Here is a 21829-nt window from a genome sequence, read left to right as displayed (position 1 = left end):
TTGCCTCAACCTTCTTAATCGTATGCTTCATTTGTCAACTTAAATTTCCCTTTACATCAAATCACTAGAAGCGCTTTCTGAACACAAAGGTTTTGCTCATAACTGTCTCTCCCATGTCTTACGTTCTGTTCTCATCTTGCACCACCCGTTTTTGCCAGGGCCTTTGACCGCATAGTGTGGTAAAGTGATAAAAGTTCCCCTCAGCCACTAATTAGTTCTAACAGGGGTGATATGATGGGTTAATCTACTGGAAAAGTCATTGTACAAGAGTTGTATGTGCTCCATTGGTGGATTTATTCATGGCACTCAGTTCTCTGAGAATTCCTTCATGCCGTTAAGAATCTATTGAATTCTATTGATTGCCCAGCAAGGATGGCCTTGTTTGGGGTGGGAAAGAGTGGGCTGGGGGAAGCTCTGGAGGAAAGCATACAGCTGAGTCTTAACAGGCACTCCCCCTGTTCGATTCCTCAGCTACAAAGGCAGCTCTCCCTCACGTGTGTAGCAGGAACTGGTTCACCCCAAATTTGACTTCTGCACACCTTCTCAGAAACATAGCTATTCCCGGAACACACCTGAGAAACACTTGTAAGTTTATGTACTGTTGTTTCTGAACTTAACAGAGAAATTGCCTTTGATTTTTTTGAAGGTTTTCTGTTTTATTAATGCTGGGTGTTCCCTCTAGATAGGAAAGCGGCTCAGTGATGTGTAAAACTTCCATTTTCATCTCTCTTCTTTTTTTCCTTCCTACTCTAAATTTCATTCCGTTTCATCGCCTGCTGTTTCTTATCTGTGGCTTCCCTGAGATGGATGGCAATGTCCAGAAACCATTTTCTTATTCCGCTTATCTTGTTTGCTTAAACCCTGGCTTGGATGGGCCTACCTGTCCCTAGAGGAAGCTTGGAATTTTCACCCGATTGGAAGTCACCATCACATCACAAACCTGTTCTGTTTACCTTTCCAGATTGCAGCATTAAAACAGGTCTTTGGGAGGTAGGAAAGAGCTCGTGTCCTTGGTGAAAAGCTTGATGGAAGAAGAGCTTAGATTTCAGAATCATTTAGCTCCACTTTGAAATCCCTGTTTGGTTTTACTGCCTGTAAGACCACGGGTGGGTTAACTAAGTACTTTATGTTTTGGTTTCCAAACACACAACAAGCAAATAATGACATCCTTGGGGAGGAGGAGTGAGCAGGGAGAAAAGCGCAACAATGAATGAATGAAAATAAATTTTAAAAAAGTAATATCAAGAAGACAAAGATTCTCACCACTGGCCAACTGGCAGCATCAAGATGGATGGTGAAGAGATTGAGATTGTTAGCAGGTTCAGTTTGCTTGGCTCCACAGTCAACACTCTTGGCACCAGCAGCCAGAAAATTAAAAGACGTATTGCAAAGGGAAAGTCTGCTGTTAGGGAACTCTCCAAAGAACTGAAGAGCAATGGTGTCATTCTGGAGACTAAGGTGCGGTTGATACAGGCCATGGTCTTTGCAATCACTTATGCATCAGAGAATTGAACAATGACTAGGGAGGATAGAAGGAGAATTGATATCTTTGAACTGTGGTGCTGGAGAAGTGTATTGAGTGTACCATGGATTGCTAAGAAAACAGATTCATCCTGGAGAGGGTTAAATCAGGCTGCTCCTTGGAGGAAAGGATTCTGAGGCTTTGTCTAACATACATGGGGCATATTGTAAGGAGGGACCGGTCCTTGGAGAGGGACATCATGCTTGGGAGGGTGGAGGGACAGCGCAGGAGGGAAAGACCCTCAATGAGATGGATTGATTCAGTGACTGGGATCCTTGGGGTCATTGCGTCGGTGGCAGCATGATTGGCACAGGACAGAGCAGGGTTTAGGTCTTTTTTACATAGTGTCGCTATGAGTCTCAAGCAACTTGACGGCACATAACAACGACAACCACAATTTCCTAATATATCATGTGTGGGAATCCTTCATACTTTTATTATAATCTACTGCCTTTGTGATTGAATGGTCATTAAAGTTGTTTACTCTCAAAAAAATAAAAAAAAAAGAATGACATCTTGTTGGGGTTGTGGGGTTGTCTGGGGGTTGTTTTAAAGCTTTAGCAATGCTGGGACATTCAATATAGGATTTACACGTTGTAAGCGTTCAGAAAATACTTTCTTTTTCCTTTTACCTCCTTGTACAAGAAACAGAATGATGCCTGGCTTGGTTCTTATGTAAGAAAGGTGGTAGCCGGTGGGAGGAAACATCTTATGTTCTGAACCTAGTTCATCAGCCTTCCAGACCACTTGGCAATGGGACAGCACAATAAGGTATAAAAGAGGAATGAAACTGGCCCAAGTTCAAGGACAGGTTGAGTAGGAATATAAGATAGAGTTAAGGGAAAGAGCCGGGATGCCTGTCATGCTAACCCGTCAGGAGCGGAGAGACAGTGAGATCGATGCTGTCATCAGTATAGAAAGTTTTCTCTCAACTTGAGCGTGTGGAGGAGGGCCAAAAATGAAGGTGGTGCTTTGGAGGAAAAGAAGACCTTCTCCACCTGCAGGGTTTGTCGTCGCTGTTGACCATGCAGCTAACACCAACTCACAGCTCATCCTCCGGCAGCTTTTCAGATACAGTAATTGTACAGGAAAAGATGGCCCAGCCTCCTCTCACAGAGCAGCTGGTGGATTTGAGCCTCATGCCTTTGGGATTGCAGCATAGCTTCTTGCCACTGGCCCACCCACCAGAGAGCTCCCTAGCAATGGACGGGGCTGAATTGATGAAGTCATACCAGCAGAGGACAAGAGTTTAGAACACAGGCTAGAGTGAGTGGTTACAGGGTGCAGTTGTGGGATTTTTAGTTAGACAGGGACATTCTTTGATGTATCTGCAGTGCCTGACACAGTGCCTGGAATATGATAGGTACTCTGTTTAATTGCTGACTGCTGGCTGCATAAATGTCTGGTTAAGTGCCCCGGACTCATCTTAGTTATCATCTGTCCAGCAAACATTTCCTCACCTTCCTAAATACCTCCAACTGGGCAACATGAAGCCCCTCAGTGCTCCAAGGGCCCTAATATCTGTCACTGATGCCTTCCTGCGGAGCTGGCTCTGTCTGTTTCTGATCTCTCGCTCCAGCACTGGACCATAAGCTTCCCGAGCACGAGACTGTGCTCTGTAGCCCAGCATGGGGCTTGCAACATGTGATTTGGTTAAATGACCAAAGACATCATTAGAAGAAGAGAGACTAGCTCCTGGATGCGATCCCACAGAGAAGAGACAGAGACAGGCTAGCTACAAAACTTAGAAGCTCTTCAAATAAGCAATGTGAAATTTTTAGTCACATTGCAATTACGAGCATAGATAGCTATGGACCTAAACCCAGATAAACGGATAGGAATATTTGGAAAAATTCAGGTTGGTTATTGCTGCATGCTCCTAGGAGGGGTGATTCCTTGGAGAGGGACATGATGCTGGGAAGGGTGGAGGGTCGGCGAAGGAGAGGAAGACCCTCAACCAGGTGGACTGACATGCTGACTGCTGCAATGGGCTCTTGTGTGTCAGGAAGTGTGAGAATTGCGCAGGACCGGACTGAGTTCAGATACTTTGTTCATAGGGTCACAATGAGTTGCGCTCGACGGAACAGCACTTATCAACAACAATTGTTGGGTGCCACTGAGTCAGTTCCAGTGACACCGGTGCCCGAGATCCTAAGGCTTGAACTTACAGGCTCAGAATCCTGATTCTTGAATCTTTTTTGGGTAGAACTTCTTGTTTTATGTCAGAATTTCGCCCCCTGAGGCTCTAGGAATGATTTCCCCAGTGCACATTGCCCCATTTGTCTCCCTACGACAGAAATTCACACCCATTAAGTCATTCATTCCCCATGAGGCCGATTAAATGGGCTACTGTGCCCGTTTGATTCTAGTTTGTTTTATTTTTTTAATGGGTATTTTAACAAAAGTTTACAGAAAACTCGGATTTCCATTCATTCATTGTTGCGCGTTTCCTTCCGTATCCCTCCCAAGTTGGTTTTTCTCTTTGAAAAGATTTTTTCATTGTTGCACAATTTCTTCCCCACTTTGCTATGTGCTTCTTATTCTGGACTGTAGTTATGCAAATAATACCTAATAAAATATTTCTTTTAGACAATTCTTTCCCTCATCTATTTAAATGCAGCGTTCAGTAATTCATGCCCTCTTTTCTTAGTTTCCCCCCAATCCCCGTGTCAGTCCTATTTTATAACAATGGCATTATGCAGTATTTGTCCTTTTGTGACTGAGATATTTCACTCAGCATAATGTGCTCATTTTAAAGTTGAAGAAACTGAAGCCCAGGGCAAGACAAAGAGAGATTCGTGGTCACCCAGGTGCAACGTGGGAGACTGAGACTTGAACCCTCTTCTCCTTCCTCCTAAGTCGATGCTGCTCTAGCAGGGCCAGGCTGAGAACAATCACTGAGTTCTCATGTAACAGTCATTCCTGGGAGTTCTTGCAATGGCACATATTCCATAGCTGGACAGAACAAGCTGCAAAGACATGGGAACTTCTCTCAGGATTCGTTTGTCCTTCTCGGTTTTCTCTAACTGTAATGTCTTTGCTTCCTGGATCACTTTGACCACTGATGCCACCAGGCTGAATTTCTTAGAATGTGCACACACGCCACCTTAGATTTTCTACTTAGTGTTTCTAGAAAAGTTCATCACTTCATCAGTCATACCTAATTCTCTTTAAATTGTATCCTCAAAAATAAGTGTATTCCTTTTTCTTCTAAGTTAGACAATTCTTCGAGTAACAATCTCTTAATAATGTAGAAGTAGGAAATTGCAAAGTACCTTGTTTTCTTAAAATATACCACCTCCCAAAAATGTAGGGGAGGTGTGGTAACGAGGTAACTATCCAATACAAAATGTGGACCAGATTGACCTTGACCTGATTTTATAGTCAGAAGCACCTATAAAGCAGGTTAGTATTACTAAAGAAGTCGAGTTCTAAGAAGGAGCTCAGGAAATATAGAAATGAATGCTGTGGCGTCAGGATCAGAGAGAGATTTATCAGTAACCTCTGTGATGTAGATGGCATTACCTTGCTTGCTGAAAGCGAAGAGAATTTGAAGAACATGTTGCAGAAGATCAAGAAATACAGTCTTTATTTACTAAGGATTGTATCTCAATGTCAAGAAAACAAAAATTCTTACCGCTGGACCGATAGCAACATAATGATGAACGGAGACGAGATTGAAACTGTCAATAACTTCATCTTACTTGGATCCACAGTTAACACCCTTGGTACCAGCATTCAGGAAATAAGGAGACTTATTGCACTGCGAAAGTCTGCAGTTAGGGACCTCTCCAAACTATTGAAGAGTAATGATGTGCTCACCAAGTTGTGCCAAGAAATCTGGAGAACAACCACTTCGCCAACTGACTGGAAGAGGTCAATATTTGTTCCCATCCCAAAGAAGGGCAACCCAACTGAGTGTGGAAACTACAGAACAATATCATTGATTTCACATGCTAGCAAGATTCTACTGAAGATTATCCAAAAATGACTGTAACAGTACATCAGCAGAGAACTGCCAGAAGTCCAGGCTGGGCTTAGAAGGGGTCGTGGTACTAGGGATATTGTAGCTGATGTTAGATGGATCTTAGCTGAAAGCAGAGAATACCAGAAGAATGTCTGTCTGTGTTTCATTGATCATGCAAAGGCATTTGACTGCGTGGATCATAACAAACTGTGGCTGACTCCGAGAAGAATGGGAATCCCAGAACATTTAATCGTGCTAATGCGAAACCTATACTTGGACCAAGAGGCAGTAGTCAGAACAGAGCAGGGCAACACTGCATGGTTCAAAATTGGAAAGGGTGTACGTCAGGGATGTGTCCTGTCTCCATAACTTTTCAACCTGTATGCAGAGCAGATTATCCGAGAGGCTGGGCGCTATGAGGAGAATTGTGGCATCAGGATTGGTGGACACTCTATCAACAATCTGCATTATGCAGATGACACAACCTTGCTCACTGAAACTGAGGAGGACCTCATGCACTTACTGCAGAGGGTCAAGGACTGCAGCCTTCAATATGGACTGAGGCTCAATGTCAAGAAGACAAAAATTCTCACCACTGGACCAATCGGTAGCATCAGGATGGATGGCGAAGAGATTGAGATTGTTCACAGCTTCAGTTTGCTCGGCTCCATGGTCAACACTCTTGGCACCAGTAGCCAGGAAATCAAAAAACGTATTGCGATGGAAAAGTCTGCAGTTAGGGACCTCTCTAAAGTACTCAAGAGCAACAGTCTCGGAGACTAAGATCCGCCTGATACAGGCCATGGTTTTTGCAATCACTTGTTATGCATCAGAGAGTTGGACAATGACTAGGGAAGATAGAAGGAGAATTGATGCCTTTGAGCTGTGGTGCTGGAGAAGAGTATTGAATGTACCATGGACTGCCACGAAAACAAACAGGTTTGTCGTAGAGAGGATTAAACCAGGCTGCTCCTTGGAGGGAAGGATTCTGGGGTTTTGTCTGACATACTTTGGACATGTTGTAAGGAGAGACAGGTCTTTAGAGAGGGACATCATGCTGGGTAGAGTAGAGGGACAGCGCAGGAGGGGAAGACCCTCTTTGAGGTGGATTGATTCAGTGACTGGGGTACTCGTGATGGGTGTGTCAGAGGTAATGAGATTGGCACAGGATAGAGCACGGTTTAGGGCTGTTTTACACAGGGTCTCTATGAGTCACAAACGACTCAACGGCACATAACAACAACAACAACAATGATGTTTGAGGACTAAGGTGTATCTGATCCAGGCCATGGTTTTTCCAGGATTTGCATCTGGGCGCTGGACAAGGAATAGAGATGACAGAAGAAGAATTGATACCTTTGAGTTGTGGTGTTAGAGAAAAACACTGAACATCCCATGGACTGCTAAAAGAACAAATAAATATGTCTTGGAGAGGGTGTAGCCAGAGTGCTCTTTTGAGGCAAGGATGATGAGGCTTCACCTCACATACTTGGGGTATGTTGCTAGGAGGGTCTACTTGTTGAAAAGGGACATGATGCTTGGAAGGGTGAAGGGTTCGCCAAGGAAAAGAAGACCCTCAACCAGGTAGATTAACATAATGACTGTTGTAGTGGCCTTTAGTGGGTTAGGAAGTGTGAAGCTGTCACAGGATAGGACAGGGTTCAGATCCACTGTTGATACAGTCACTATCAGTCATAATCGACAACAGCTAACAATTAACAATGTATTTCTAGCAAATGGCAAAAGCAAGAGGTGACTTATATCTGGTGAATTTTCAGTAAGTTCATTCTATGCAAGGTCTTGTTAGTGGAACGTAGATGCTTGCAAGTCAATTTCAGCAATATCCTGGAATCTTCTATTTGGGAATAAAAACCAGTCCTTCAGGATTTCAGGTTTTTGGAAATGGAACCCTGTTTGCCTGCTATATGCCGAGTTTGTGCTGGGTGCCATGAGTGATTATGAGATGACTAAACCAGTGTCTTTGTCTTCAAAGGGTCAAATGAAATTAATAGAAATGTGATGTGCTCCCAAATTCCAAGCAGTAAAACACTGAAGAGAGCTGTGGGTGAAAGCTTTCCAAAAAAAGAACTCTCATCAATGTCTGAGACATTGCCACTGGGCCTCTCAGATCACCAGATAGATATGAAAATGGTGGAACTTTTGCAAATAGAAGAAATAACATGAGAAAATGTAGAGAGGAAGGTAGATTTATCCCTTGTGTGAGAAAGTAAGAAATAGTGATAAGATTTATGTTTAGCAAGAGAGTTTCCATGGTGACATCATGATTGATGGTAATCCGGGAAAGAGTCCTTGAGCCCTGGATGGTGCCATTGGTTAACATACTCACTAAGCAAAAAGTTGCCAGTTCAATTCAAATTCACTTAAAGAGTTTTCAGAACTCAAACCTCAGTTATCTATTTCTGAAAAAGCAGCCATTGAAAAACCCTGTGGACCAAAGAACATATGGGCACCCTGAGTTAGAAACAACTCTGGGCTACTAGGTGGGGAGTAGGGAAGCTTTGTGAAGCACTTAGACATGCATTCTTGTCCTTGGAAGTATTGGTGGTGGTTGTTAGGTGCCGTTGAGTCAGCTGCAACTCCTAGCAACCTTATGCGCAATAGTTCTGACCCCTGGCCTATCCTGAGTCAATCTCACTGTCTCTGACACATTTGCCCTTATAACCCCAATTACTATGTCAAATCCATCTTATCCAGGGTCGTCTTCTTCTGCACTATCTCTCCACCCTTCCAAGCATGATGTCCCTCTCCAGGGACTGGTCCCTCCTGGCAACATGCCCAAAGTATATCAGGTGGACCTTCAGCATCCTTGGTTCCAAGAAGCAGCTTGGTTTCTCCTTCTCTAGGACAGAAGAAGAATTGACGCCTTTGAATTGTGGTGCTGAAGAAGAGTCTTAGACATACTATAAAATGAGAACAAGCAGGTCTGTCTTAGAGAGGGTGAAACCAGTCAGCTCTTTGGAGGCAAGGGTTTTGAAGCTCCGTCTCACATACTTGAGGCATAGAAGGAGAATTGATGCCTTTGAGCTGTGGTGCTGGAGAAGAGTATTGAATATACCATGGACTACTAAGAGAATAAACAGGTTTGTCCTAGAGAGGGTGAAACCAGGCTGCTCCTTCAAGGCAAGGATTCTGAAGCTTTGTCTGACATACTTTGGCCATATTGCAAGGAGGAACCAGTCATTGGAGATGTCATGCTTGGGCAGGTAGAGGGACAGGAAAAGAGAGGAAGACCCTTGATATGATGGATTGATTCAGTGACTGAGGTAAAGGGGATGGGTGTGTCAGAGACAATACAATTGGCACAGGATAGAGCAGGGGTTAGTGCTGTTGTACATAGCGTCACTATGAGTCGTAGGCGACTCAACAGCACATAACAACATGTACAATAAGGTGTGAGTAGATTTGCTTAGAGGTGAGGTTAAGGATAACATCCCAACAGGCAGACTTTGGAAGGAACTGGCATCAGATGTGAGCCCTCTCACCTCCATGACCTCTGGCATATTGCTTACTCTCTGAGCTTTATTTTCTGCTTTTTTTAAATGGAGATAACGAGATCCATTCATGAGTTTTTAGGGAATTTAAGAAAGATGTACATAAATAATTTATCAAAACTCCAAATATATGTTGTTAGTTGTTGTTGTTATGTGCTGTCGAGTTGCCTGCGACTCATAGCGACCCTATGTACAACAGCCCTAAACTCTGCTCTGTCCTGTGCCAATCGCACTGTCTCTGACACTCCCATCCCAATTACCCCAGTCACTGAATCAATTCACCTCATAGAGGGCCTTCCTCTCCTGCGCCGTCCCTCCACCCTCCCAAGCATGATGTCCCTCTCCAAGGACCGGGCTCTCCTCACTACATGTCCAAAGTAAGTTAGACGGAGCCTCAGAATCCTTGCCTCCAAGGAGCCACCCGGTTTAACCCTCTCCAGGACAAATCTATTTGTTTTCCTAGCAGTCCATGGTATTCTCAGTACTCTTTTCCAGCAGCACCACAGCTCAAAGGCATCAGTTCTCCTATCCTCCTTGGTCATTGTCCAACTCTCTGATGCATAACAGGTGATTGTGAAGACCATGGCCTGTATCAGATGCACCTTAGTCTCCAGAGAGACACCACTGCTCTTCAGTACTTTGGAGAGGTCCCTAACAGCAGACTTTCCCATGGCAATGCGCCTTTTAATTTCCTGGCTGCTAGTGCCAAGACTGTTGACTATGGAGCCAAGCAAACTAAAGCTGTGTACAATCTCAATCTCTTCACCATCCATCCTGATGCTGCCAATTGGTCCAGTGGTGAGAATCTTTGTCTTCTTGACATTGAGCCTCAATCCATATTGTAGGCTGCAGTCCTTGACACTCTGCAGCAGGTGCTTCGGGTCCTCCTCAGTTTCAGCAAGCAGGGTTGTGTCATGCGCATAACGCAGATTGTTGATAAATCGTCCACCAATCCTGACCCCACATTTCTCCTCATAGAGCCCAGCCTCCTGGATAATCTGTTCTGTATATAGGTTGAAAAGGTATGGAGATAGGATGCATCCCTGGCGTACGCCCTTCCCAATTTTGAACCATGCAGTGTTCCCTTGCTCTGTTCTGACGACTGCCTCCTGGTCCAAGTATAAGTTTCGCATTAGAACGATCAAGTGTTCTGGGATTCCCATTCTTCTCAGAGTTAGCCACAGTTTGTTATGATCTACACAGTCAAATGCCTTTGCATAGTCAATGAAACACAGGTATTCCCTGCTTTCAGCCAAGATCCATCTAACATCAGCTACAGTATCTCTAGTACCCCGACCCCTTCTGAAACCAGCCTGGACTTCTGGTAGTTCTCTGTTGATGTGCTGTTCCAGTCGTTTTTGGATAATTTTCAGTAAAATCTTGCTTGCATGTGAAATCAGTGAAAACGTTCTGTAGTTTCCACATTCGGTTGGGTCGCCTTTCTTTGGGATAGGAACAAATATCGATCTCTTCCAGTCAGTTGGCCAAGTGGTTGTTCTCCAGATTTCTTGGCACAACTTGGTGAGCACGTCCAGGGCAGTATCTGTTAACTGAAATATATCAATTGGTATACCATCTATCCCTGGAGCCTTATTTTTGGCCATGTCCTTCAAAGCAGCCTGAACTTCTTCTTTCATCACCATAGGCTCTTGCTCATATGTTGTTTCATGAAATTCTTCTGTGTCTTCCAATTCTTTTCGATACAGTGACTCAGTATATTCCTTCCATCTTTTTTTAATACTTCCGGGATCATTTAACGTTCTGCCGAAAGCAGTTAATTCAGTAAGACTTGTTACCATTCCTACTTGCATTATTATTCTTGACTTGTGTCAATCCTGGCCCCAAAGCAATGATATACGGACCTCCACAAGAGACGAAGTGTGACAGGGGAACGGACTTGGTGAGGGTTAGATGTGTTATCAGTGGGAGGAATGGAGGTGGAGATCAGAACAGAAAGGTCTCCTATTGCTAGAGCACAGGGTCCTCAATCCATATTTGTCAAGTTAGTGAGGAACTGCTTTGTTACAGGGAGCGCTGGTGGCCGAGTGGTAAGAAGCTGTGCCTCAATTCCAAAAGCACATGGTTCAAATCCAGCAGCTGTCAGCTGCTCCACAGTCAGTCACTCCTCTGGAGAAAAATCTCCACTTCTGCTCTGAAAGGAGTGTTGGCTATGAGTTGGTTTTGACCCAGTAACAATGGGTATTGGTTTGTGCTCTGTTTAGAATCTACACTGAAGTTTTTTTGTTACATGCCAACAGGTTGCACCTGACCCATATCAGACTCCCCAGTGAATTTTCAGAGTCCAAATCACACAGGAAGAGATTTCCCATCTTTCTCTGATGGTGCAGCTGATGAATTCGTATGACTTCTATTGGAAGTTGACAATGCACACCTCCTTTGCCTCTAGGCCATCAGAACTCCCCCTTTTAAAAAAAATTAGATGACCCATATTCCTCTGAAGTGACTGGTGAGTTAGAACAACTGACCTTTAGATATGCATCCAAAGGTTTACCCACTGTGTGGATTCTAGAGAAGTTAAACAAACAAACAACGACCCAAGAGCCAGGCCCAGCCCTGTCATTAGCTGTCTAGGGTTTGAAGATGGAAAGTCCAGGGAGCTTGGTCCAGAGGAGATAGCTAACTGATTATTAGAGCAAAACCCTTCAGCATTTAACCTCATCTCAGTGCAGCTTCCCTATGTGCGAGCTGCAGTCACAAGCCCACAGTTGACCCAAACCACTAGTTTAACCATAATACTGAACAGTACAGAGACCTATATGGGCTTCATAGACATGGATACCATGGGAGTTCTGGATCCAAGTGACATGCCTATGGCATTTCATTCATTCATTCAACACTGCGGACCGTCTGTCAGGGTCGAGCTCTGTTGAGTTGGGGGAGCTTAGGGAAGGCGGAGGGAGCGCTGGTGGCTTCTTGTTGATGTTATGTACCACTGAGTCAGAACCGACCCATAGCTGACCCTGCAGTGGGTTTTCAGAGGCAGTAAATTGCCTGGGAGTTGACTGTCCGTCTTCTGCAGAGCCGCTGGTGGATTTGAACTGTGTGCCTTCAAATTGGCAGAGTAGCTCCTTATCACTAGACTCTGGTGGCTTGGTGTTAAGGAATTGTCGTCTGCAGCAGAAAGATGACCAGGCTTCTCCTGTATGATTTACCACCTCTGAAAACCTGCTGGAGGGTCAGCTATGGGTTGGTTTTGACCCAACCGTATAACAACAGAATCAGCTGTGATCTTAATGCTTTCCCAGATTGGAGCATTAGCCAGAGGAGAAACACACAAATAGTTCTTGGGATCCGTGCTCGAGGGAGGAGGTTACCCTTTTCCAGCCTGGAAGTAAGATTCTCCAAAGTTTTTTGTTGGTTCTCTTAATCCCCAAGACTCCAACCTCCTCAACTCACATTGCACCAGCAGCATTTGCTTTGGATTATCTTCTCAAAGTGAGCTTTTCTGGATCAAATTCTATCTTGCTACCAACGTGCTGGGTAAATCTTCAATGAGTGAGCTTAGAAGGCAGACAGATAAGCGAATGTGAGCAGGGATGTTCCCTTCATCTGCATCTGTTCTTAGTCGCAGCAAAAGCTCCGTGCTCCATGATGCTCTGAAATATGAAATGAAGCCAAGCCAAACAACCCGAGGGGCAGAGCCCCAGTTAGCACCCCTCCTGCTTCAGTGTCCCTGACCCTGGGGTGAAGCATCTCCACATATGGCTCTGGGGGCTAGAAAGTTGAAGAGAGCAGAAAGAACGTGTATATGTTACCCTTTCCACTCACCACCCTGACCAGTCTCCAGACTGAGGACAGGATTTGTCTGCTAGCTGGAGATGGGAAATTCTCTGTACTGCCCTCTTTGAGCCGAGAGCCCTGATAAGATAGGAATAATCTCTCTGCTTTCCTCACCCACAAGAACTCCTGCTGTGCTTTAAGACCGGAGGAAACCCCAGGAGCTCAAAACAAAACAAAATTCCATCCAGGCTGTTATAACTTACTAAGAAAATATATCATTGGCTTCAACACTGCTGGGGTATACCGTCAAGTTGGTTCACCCTTAGTAACCCCCCCAAAGGACAAAGTGGAACTGTCCCACAGGGTTTCCTAAATTGTCGTCTTTATGAGGACAGGTTGTTAGTTCCCTTTCCTCTGTTGGACCACTGGTGATTGTTGTTCTTGTTGTTGTTGTGTGCCATTGAGTCACCTGTGATTCATAGCGACCCTATAAACAATAGGTCTGAAGCCTGCCCTGTCCTGAGCCAGTCTCACTGACTCCAACACAGCAACCCCCAATGCCCCAGTTACTGTATCAATCCATCTCATCCAGGGTCTTTCTCTTTTGTGCTGTCCCTCCACCTTTCCGACCCTTGAAGAAGGGACCACTGATAGATGTCAACAATCGATTTTTTGATTCTGAGTCAGACACTTTGTGCCACCCGGGCATCTTGCATTCTGTGCCATGTAGATAGACAGTCTGGCTGTGTCTCAGATGGCCTTTTGCTTGTGATTTCTCTGTAATCGGACCTCGTTTTGCGCCTACGCTTGAGGACTCAGCTGAGGAGGTAGTGCAATTGCCCCTGGAGCTTCTGTTCACTTCTCTCCTAATTGTTATCACAAATTCAGTAATGACATAATAGATAAAATTACTTTATATAGCAGACCAGGTGCTGTGGGGAACCTACGTATGTCAGCGCAGACGTGCACTTCACAGGGTCTTTGACTCAAGGAACAATAGCTTTTGAGTTTGAGTGATCATTTGGAAACAGATTGTAAAGCTTCTCTTCCAAGATCAACTGTTAATGGCTAAGCACATTAACCATTGGCTGTGTCCATGCAGCCAGCTCCCTTAGAGATTGATTTCCTGCTCCTTGGCTTCATTTCATTATTGTTGTGAACAGTGGTGGTTGTGGTGAGATGGTTGTGGCTGTTGAGAAGGAATTCCAGGTGAGGGTTTAGCATGAGCAATGTGAACTTGACATTAGAGGAGGTAGGGAGAAGGGCAGAGTTGGTGACAGAGTCCCAGGTCCCCAGTTTGCAAAATATTGGGTGTGCTGATTGCAATTCCTTCTAAACACGAGCACACTGAATTCTGAGAAGCACCTTCCTTGTGGTTCCAAGCTTTTGAACTCAACAATCCTCAGGTAGCAGGAAAAAAAATGAATTGTTTTCCACATTTCAGGATTTGCATTCTAAAGGCAAATATTTTTACACTTAAAAAAATATATTGAGATACTATATTATCTCTGTAGTCCATAGTGAATTGCATGCACTCTAACTCAAAGACAGTTTGAATTCACCAATGGCTTCTTGGGAGAAAAATGGGCAATCATCTCCTATTGCAATTTATAACCTCAGAAGTCCAAGGGAGGGTCAGCTGTGAGCTTGATCCTGACTTGCAGGCAATGACTTTATGAGAAGCTGCAGAAATGCAATTATCAAGAACCCACATATGTGATGTGGGTTTTAAGTGTAGAGACAAATTAAGCCCTTTCACCCTCCAGTGTGGCCACTGAAGGATCGCTGAATCTATTATTTGGTTCCATGTGAACAGACTCAGGAAAAGGAATGATAAATATTTGTAGCTGCTGTTCTGAGGCCAAGCTGGCTGGGCTGCCGAGACCGCTGGCTACCTGGCTGAATGTCTCCTTGTCTTTGTGCCCCCTTGGCTGTCCCCAACAGTACACATGTGGCTATTAGAGGTCACTGGATGACTGCCCACACTCCGGCCATTTCTGCTGCCCACTTTTTATGCATTCCTGACACGCTTTCAGGTTCTGGCCCCAGCTCTGCTGGGAGATCCGAGGGGACTCTCTCCTTGTCTCTGCATTTGCTTCCCATCTTAAACCTGTTTTTCATGTGGCCTTCTCCAGGAGTCTAGGGAAGTCTGTAGACTCCCCTCCCCCTTCAATGGTTTTTACTGAGTAAAAGAAAATACATTGGGTAATAAAAGAAACGATATTAAAATAGTTATCTATTCTACTAATGTACTATCAATAACTATTCTAAATTAACAAATATTATATATTAATCTGATTCCTACACATACCATCAGGTGAAATCCATGTGTATAGCCTGCGTTTATGTTTCTTTGAAAAGGTATTTGCAATGAATAAGTCATTGATTGTGCAAAATTCTATCATTCCATCTCCAGCTTCATTTCTGTCACCAAGTCTATTTTTTTTTCAACTACTGATCCTTCTTCTCTGTTCCCAACATCTGCATTTCCAGTCACCCATTATTATTAATGCATCTTGACTGCATGTTCGATCAATCTCTGCCTGTCAAAGTTGGTCGAAGTCCTGTTTGGCTCTGGTTGTTGGTGCGTATATTTGAATGATGGTGGAATACCACCTGGGATGTACTTGATGAATAATTACCTGGATCGCAGGCTCTGTTATCCCCTGTGCGAACAATGAAGGACTGTTTTAGGAAGGGGAGGTTTTTTTAGGATAGGAGAAATTAGATTGTTCCATTCTTCGAGATTTTTAAAAATTTTTCCTCCTAAAATTAAATGACTTTGTTTCTGCCCTCTCCCTACCACTTTATTATTATTAATTTTTAATTTTATATTTGTTTGCATACAAAATGTATTGTGTCTCACGCCTGCCTTCATTCACAATGCATTTCATCCAATCATTCTCACTGTGTTGTATGAAGTTCACCACTGATCAATGCCCACAATTGCCTGGTCTCTTCAGGTCCCTGCTGGATCTTGCTCCCTCTGTGCTCCCTCTGTCCACCAAATTCTGTGATCCTGTGATTTACCCCCTGCTCACCCTCAACCCCCCTTCACCCCTTGAGTCACCATACACCTTTTACTATTTATCCCTTGATTATTATAATAATGATCTTATGCCGTATTTGTCCTAATAAGATTGAGTTAGCTCACTCAGACTAATCTTTGCTTCATTGCTGTTTACTGTTCAGTCAGAACCGACCTCTAGCTGACCCTCTGGTGGGTTTTCAGAGGCAGTTAATCACAGAGGAGGAGATTGACCATCCTCTTCCACAGAGCAGCTGGTGAATTTGAACTGCGTGCTTTTGGGATTGCAACACAGCTTCTTGCCACGAGGCCACCAGTGTTCCCCATGGGAAGGAAGTAACAGCTTTTGTGAAATCATCAGTCTCCTCACCTCATCCTGCTTCTTTCCCAAAAAGGATAAAATAACGAATGATGTGTCTGTCTGCTAACCTTCCTTCTCTTTGTTGTGAAGCCCCTGCCCTGGGTAGTAACTTTGTGCCTGCAATATTGACATTTTTTTAGTTAATTTTAATAAAAGTTTACAGAGACTTAGGGTTTCCAGTCACTCACTGTATTCACTTTTCTCCTTGATGAGTAAAATAAAAACTCTTTCATTGTTATGCAATCCCTCCCCCCAAGGCCACTCCACTGTTCAGCCTTCATTCTAGACTCCTGTCACGACAATAATACCCGTTCATATATCCTTTTTAAACAGTTCTCTCCCTCATCTGTTTCAATTCAGTATACATCATTCCTCCCCTCCTTCTATGTCTTCCCTCAACCCCAGTGTCAGTCCCATTTTATAATAGTGTCCCCATGCAATATTTGTCCTTTCATGACTGAGATATTTCACTCAGCATAATGTCCTCCAGGGTCACACATTTTGTAAAATATTTTATGAGTTCCTCATTTTTCAGTGCTGCATAGTATTCCATTGTGTGAATATACCACAGCTTCTCTGCCCATTCATTTGTTAATAGGCACTTGAGTTGTTTTCAGCTCTTTGCTACCGCAAACAAAGCCGTAATAAACACAGGTGTGCATTTATCTGCTTGGGTGGCAACATTTTAAAAGACTTGCTCTGATCTGTTCCAAGCTCTGTGCTGGGTACTGCAGAAACAACAATGTTGTTCAAAGCCCCCCAAACCCAGGGATAACAACAGACAAGTACACTTTGGTCCTCTTTGGGGGGATTATGAATAGACTGCATAAGGTCTGGCACAGAGAAAGGCTTTTCAATGCAGGAAGGCTTCCAGATTGTAAGTGCCGACACCCTGCAAGAGCTTTTGTGAAGCGTATACCTTTATTTTCTTTATCTCATCCAGATGGACTGAAAGGAATCCTGAATACCTGGTTTGGGACCTTGAAAAATTGATACTTAGGCTTTGTTCAGAACAAGGAGCAAAAATAAACTATGAGTTACCCAAATCCAGCCTACCACCTATGGCCTGGTTTTGTAAATACAGTTTTATCAGAACATAATGATACATACTTGTTAAAGTATGGTCTGTGGCCACTTTGACGTTATAAAGGATGAGTCACATACCTTTTAAGAGATTATATGGCTCACATAGCTTCAAATAATTAGTCTCTGGGCCTTTTAAAACAATTTTGGCAGAGGAATGATAAAGAAAATGAAGGATAAAACAACATGCGGGAAGATACAAGGAGAGAAGATTGATGTGGACAGAGTAGTCTTATAAAGTTTCAAAATGTTTTCTAAGTACATGCTACTTAAATCAGTTTGGCACTGAAACTGGAATAGACAAATAGTTGAAGGCAGTTGGAGAGTCCAGAAACGGGTTTTCAAATATAGAGAGAATTTATATCTAATATATGATAACATAACATTTTTACTCAGCAGGGGGTTCATTCAGTAAGCGAAGTTGGTATTCGTAAAAAGAGAAAACGTTCCTTTCCTCATTCTTTAAAGGAAACTCTAGGTGGTCACATTATTTCACACTATATAACTATTTTGTTGTTGTGTGCCGTCAAGTTGCTTGAGACTCATAGTGACCCTATTATGTACAAGAGTCCTAAACCCTGCTCTATCTATGGCCAACCTTATTGTCTCTGACACAACTACCCTCATTACCCCAGTCACTGAATCAATCCATCTCATCAAATGTCATTCTATCCTGCACAGGTCCTTGTAACATGTCCAAAGTATTCAGAATTCTTGCCTCCAAGGAGAAGCCTGGTCTCACCTTCTCTAGGATGAACTTGTTTGTTGTCTTAGCAGTCCATGGTATATTCAATACTCTTCTCCAGCTCAAAGGCATCAATTCTCTTTCTAGCATCCCTAGGCATTGTCCAGCTTTCTGATGCATAGCATGTAACTGCAAACACTATGGCCTGGATCAGGTGTACCTTAGTCTCCAGACTGATGTCATTTGCTCTTTAGTACAGAACTGTAAAAAAAAAAAAGACTAAAAAGAAACAAAAGTGCAATGAAATGAGAATTAACATATTGTAATGTAATATTTTTAAAGCCTATTCATTCATAATAGCAAAATATTTTTCATATGAGAATCAAAAAAATAGTATGATAGAGTGTCACCTAATCAATGTGAACATAATAAAACAATCTAATAGAAAATTGGAAGCAGGAGAGGCATCCACTTCCTAAACAACGTGCCTCTGGAAACTCTATGAACTTTGAGAAGTGACCATAGTTCTAGAACAGGGTTCAGGTCGTTTGTTCATAGGAGTCACTATGAGTCATGCTTGACTTGATGGCAATCAACAACAACAAAAGAAAATTTGGATAGAACATCAACAGACAATTCACACACACATACATATAGGAATGAACATGCCAGTAATATATAGATGAAAATGTACATTCTTGATTAAAGAAGTCTAAGTATAACTATGATGACTCTTTATTCATCTGTCAGATTCCATTGGAGGCGATTTGAAAGGTGTCTAGACTAAGTAAAAGCAGATTCACATGTATGTTTTGAAATGAACAGGTTGCAATCTTGTAGGAAGTGAACTTGATGGCATTTATGGACACTGGCAAATTCATTTACACTTTGCCAAGGCATTGCTTTATTTAGGTATTTACTCTCCCGTCATGCTCAAACACACAAAGATGCCTGAGAAGGGAGATTGATTGTGTACAGTTTGTGTTAGGAAACTAGCAAAGAGTGTGTCAGTGGCTCTCAGCTTGAGTAAGCACTGGCTTTAATTAGAGCAAAGGGATTTTGGCAGAAATCTTTGCTCCTGAATTAACCCCTGAATTAATTTTGCTCCTGAACTAACTAGACAATGACTATGGATGCTAGTTAGTTTCATTGTGACTTTTTCCTCAAATAAATGCAATTATCAGACATCATAGGGGAGCTCTGATGGGCCAGTCACTCCAGATGCCCTCCCAGCCTAAAGGTACGCAGTGCAAATTCATCGTCCTCTCCACAGGAGAAAGGAGAGCAGTGCGCTTCGATGCCAATTACTGCCTCTGAAAACCCTCCAGAGGGTCAGTTATGAGTCAGCTCTGACTCAGTGGCACATGGCATCATTAGACATAATATGAATCTCACAGGTTCGTGGTTCATGTGGTTCTAGAAGTCAAAAATAAAGACAGAAGCTCGATCCTGACATATTCAACTCTAATGATATTCACATGATGGTTGCTGTTAGCTGCCATTGAATCAGCCATTGACTCTTTGTGACCCCCCCATATACAATAGAACAAAGCATTGTTTCATCCTTGAAACCCACGCGATGAGTTGTAGATCTGACTGTTGTCATCCATAGAATTTTCATTAGGTTATTTTTGAAAGTTGGTAAGCAGATCTTGCTCTCAAAATTCAAACTAATATCACTTTCATAATAAACATGGTATGAAACACAATATGAATGAAGGAGAGTGTGAAACACAATGTATATGAACTTTATAAGCTCGCCTGTGAAAACTCTATGTACACCAGGAAAAAAACCCAAACAAAAAATAATAAAAATAAACTGTGTATTCTGCTGAAAAGAAATTATGTTACTAATAGGACTGGATTGACTCAAGTTCAATATTAAACACATGAGATCTATTCTTTGAGGACAGTGATAATAGTGAAGGAAAGGCTTGTTTATGTAAATAGTCTTTAAAAAGAAAACTAAGACGTTCAGCCTTTACTTATTAGCTTAAGGTGTTTGAACCCATGATTTATTGAAACCCTCAAATGCCAGTTTTAATGAACTGTGATGGATAATTCTGTGGAGTTGCCCAGTTTATTTGAAGATAAGTTTAACATTGTGGCTTATTGAAATGTGTGTTAAGTGATACAGAACCTATTATGACTGGAATTGAGGACTGATATACTATCCCAATGTGCTCAATGCCATATTCATTGCTAAGAAGACAAGGTTGACTTCCAGGTCTTGTCTTTTCGAATGGAGAACTGAAGTTCCTTCTCCCCTGTATCTTCTTAAATGGATTTGAAGCCATAGACTGCCACGTTGTTTGACCCGGCTTTGCAGTGACCATCACAGTAAACATAAACACAAATGCTAGTTATGTTGGCTGTGTAAGTGATACTTCATCAAAAGTTCATCACCCAAAGGTTAAAAAAACACACCTTTTTCTTTCTATTCTCATTTACTTGTAAAATAGCACCAAATGAAGCATCAAAAATGTTTCCCCAGTCTATTCTGTGTGACATAAAGTGGCAATGAAATTATAGCAAAAGGTGTTGGGGAAACAGTGTAGCCCAACTCTGAAAATACAGCCACAGTTCAAAGTGAGGTGTGATTCCCAGGTAGGTGGTATCATGTGTATGCTGAAGAAGTGCCTACACTTGGGAGCAAAGACAATGTGGGTTCAATTCCAGGCTCGGCTATTTAATCCTCAGCCAACTGGTGTGGATTTGTAGAATAATGACAACTAAGCCAGCAGTGAGAATGAGAATAGTTACCCACGGTGGACAGTGTTTGGTGGTGCTCCTCGATTAAAAGAAGCTTGGAAGCAGGAGTGGCATCCACTTCCATAATAGCTTGTCTCTGGAAACGCTATGAACCTGGAGAGAGGACGAAAGTCACACAAGTGTTGAGGACTTTTGTTCATAGAGTCACTATGAGTCGCCTCTGACTTGACGGCACTTAACAACAATAATAACAAGCCAGCCCAGCAGGATTAAGACCCCACCTCCCTCTTTCAGGTCTTACAGCCCCTCTGCCAAGCTGTATAAGGCAGTGGGCCAAGCCGAGTCAGGGGGCAGGTGCACCATGGCCATTCTGGAAGACTACAGCTTTGGGCTGTTAAATAGATGCTGGCAGAAAGCATTTAAAACCCTTACATCAGATGTTTTCATGCACTTCCCTGCCGAGAAGTGTAAAGGGTGCTCGGTTTAACTGTGCTTATTTACAGCCAAAAGAAAGTGGCAGGCAGTTCATGGGGAAGCCAAGGGGTTTTATTTCTCGCTCCTGTTTTCCATTTCTGTAATTTATGGTCCTTGGGGCTGGCAGAGCTTGCTGGGAAGGCTCTGGGCTCAGTCCTTGCCTGCCTCTGTGGAAAGCAAGCATTGATTTCCAACTGTCTTGAGATCACAGACAGACAGAGTGTGTGTCTTCAGTTGCAGGGAGCCCCAGTCTTGCTGCCTTTGGCTGGTCAGCTACAGTGCCCTCCTCCAGTGTCACTCTTTTGACATGAACACTCAGGTCAAAGCTACAACACGCTGCTGTTGTTTTCTCCATCTGCCGTTTGACCTCTGGTTTTCTTTAGACTAAAGAGTCACATTTTTTAAAAAATCACCCTTATTGGCTCAGGGTCACCATTATCCATATTTGTTTTGACGTTTAGGCTTTTAAGTATCTGAGTGCCTTCTCCTCGCGAGACTTCTCTGTGCTATCCAGGATTTATTGTTAAAAATGGCTTTTCTAGCTAGTCAGTTTGACTTTGCCACGTGGATGATGGGAGGCATGGCAGTGGGGTATGTTGGTCTATTCACAGGGCACTGGCTGGTCTTGCCATTACATTGCATAGATACAGCAGAAGAAATGGGGAATCTTACCATGAGCAAAAAAGAAGTGGAGAATGCAGCGTGCATGCCCTTTTGGGCCAAAGGGATCTTGAATCACTCAAA

Source organism: Elephantulus edwardii, unplaced genomic scaffold (assembly GCF_000299155.1).
Source record: "Elephantulus edwardii isolate Elephantulus edwardi_28Jun2011 unplaced genomic scaffold, EleEdw1.0 scaffold00281, whole genome shotgun sequence".
Taxonomy (NCBI): domain Eukaryota; kingdom Metazoa; phylum Chordata; class Mammalia; order Macroscelidea; family Macroscelididae; genus Elephantulus; species Elephantulus edwardii.
Note: the sequence above shows the minus strand (reverse complement) of the source record.